This window comes from Arachis duranensis, chromosome 7, assembly GCF_000817695.3.
Source record: "Arachis duranensis cultivar V14167 chromosome 7, aradu.V14167.gnm2.J7QH, whole genome shotgun sequence".
Taxonomy (NCBI): domain Eukaryota; kingdom Viridiplantae; phylum Streptophyta; class Magnoliopsida; order Fabales; family Fabaceae; genus Arachis; species Arachis duranensis.
In genome coordinates, this window is record NC_029778.3 from 34,774,086 (window position 1) to 34,776,571 (window position 2,486).

A 2,486-nucleotide genomic window follows, 5' to 3' on the forward strand; every position below is an offset into this window, starting at 1 on the left:
AACCCAGAGGAAGAGAATTCAATTCTCCTCCCAGAAACTCTCTCAAATGTCAAGTAATCTCTCAAAAACTCCTCAGCAAAAATCCCAATTCAAAAAGCTCTCTTCAAAACTTAAATTCTAATCTATTTATACACTTTCTTCTAATGATCTTCAAGTCTTGAATTGGGCCTTGGCCTTGATGGAATTGGGTTGATAGTAGCCTCCGTTGATTGCTCTTGGTGTTGGGAAGAAATCCACTTGTGAACTGGGCCATGTAGCTTTCACGTTTGAGCCAACGTTTGACCTCAAACGTTGCCATGTGAACAATTATGCAGAGGCCCAAAATGCTGTCATCCATGTTTGGCTCAACGTTTGAGGTCAAACATGAGCTCAAACGTGGATCTCCCCATGCCTTCTTTTTGGCCAACATTTGGCCCAACGTTTGAGGTCAAACGTTGGCGCAAACGTGGCTCAATTAGCTCATCAATCATGGGTGTTCTTCCATGCTCCTTTTTGCCAAAATGTAGCCAACGTTTGACCTCACGTTTGAGGTCAAACGTTGGCTCAAACGTCGCTGCCCAGAAGCTCTATCTTTCTTCTTTTAGGCGCCAACGTTTGCCTCAACGTTTGAGGTCAAACGTTGGCGCAAACATTGCCTTCCAAGAGTTTCTTCTTCAGCCAACGTTTGCCTCAACGTTTGAGGTCAAACATTGGCTCAAACGTTGGTTCTTCTCCAGGGCATTCTTCATCTTCTTGCAACCTCCTTCCAAGCTTTGTTTCACCTATCATCAACCAATCAAAAACATCAAAGCTATGCTTCAAATCATGAGATTGTTTCTCTTCCATAATATATGACAATTATAGCACAAAATCTCATGAAAATGCATCATTTTTTACATGATTGATTGAGTCAAAGATATCATGAATTTCAACCCAATTGGCTTACTTATGGCTTAAGAAAGTGCATAGAACTAAATGAAAACAAAGAAAAAGACTAGTAAAACTAGGCTAAGATGACTTGTCATCAATCTTCATCTTATCTTTCTCTTTAAATTTTAAAACTTACTTATGTTGAGTTAAATACAATTAATTTAATGATGATGACAACATTGATTTATTGGGTTTAATTATTTCATTTAGTGATGCAGGCCCAAAATAATTATACAGCAGCCCAAACCAATGAAACAAAAAAATCAAATGTGCTGAAGTATATTAAACCCACAACCAAGCCTAATGCAAATTGAAACAAAGAAAAGTTTTGTTCAACTGGGAATCTATTTGTTTCGGGTATAGCAACAAGGAAGAAAAGAAAATAGGCCCAAGAATGAAGAAAGTGGTTACTGTTTAGATCTGCTTTGAATCAATGGCTACAATTGTTTCTTGGAGGTAAAGTACAAATTTGAGGGCTTGAATTTATCAAATCCATTGAAAATCTGTTTTCAAGGAAGGTGTATTACTTGTCTCTGATTTCAAATCCCTAATTTTTGAGGTTGATGAAAGAAAGAAGAAGCTAACTTTGTGAAGTAAGCCCTAGGTGTTGAGACATGGTATATTCAAATAGGAAAATCACTTTAATTTGAAGGCAAGGAGAGAGAACCAGAATCTGAGTTGCAATGAGAGCATTCCTAGTGAGAGTTCAACGCTTTGAACCGTGTTTCTACATCAAAGAAACTTACCGCTAAAATGAAGAACAATCATAGAGTGTTCTGAAGTTGGTTCATTTGATAGCTTTAAGGTTGTAATAATCATCTTCTTCATGGTTTACTGGTTTATTATTCTGTTTCAATGTTTATCTTTCTCTATTTTCTCTTGAGTGGAAAAAGGCTTAAATGAGAGGCATTTGAAAAAAGCTAAATAGAGAGAAAAGGCGAAGAGAGAAACTTGGAGAGAAAAGCCAAAGTTGATTTCAGATTTTTATTTGTTTGTTTTTCTGCTTTGCATCTTGTATCTAATGTATCCCTTGCTAAGTTGGATAAGTACTTAGTGTAGTGAGAGTCTAGGATGTTGCCTAGCCAAATCAAGCTTATGTTAAAGTTTAGTTTGTCCCAGATAGGATTATGGTGAATCCTAGAGAATTGGTGTTTGTAACACTTGAAAGTATAGTGAAAATTCCACAAACGTTGTGGTGGAGACTAGATGTAGGTTGCATTGCACAAAGCAACTGAACCAGGATATATGCAAGTGCCATTTTCTTCTTCACTGCACTATTTTGTCTCTCTGCAATTTTTGAGACAAATGCCTAACCCATCACGCAGTCAAATAGAAGCAAAGTTTTATTTTCTGGATTCAAGGGTTAATCAATCAACTTAAAAGAAGGCCATAGATTAAACCCCCTTTCTCTAGGCCATCAAGACAAAAAGAAGGTGGAGTTAAATGCCAAAGCCATCAAGTTGATGCACGATGCTATTATCTTTGAGGAGTATAGAAAGGTATCTAGATGCAAGACGGCAAAAAAAAATCTGGGAGAAACTCCAAGTTACACACGAGGGCACCAAACAAGTCAAAGA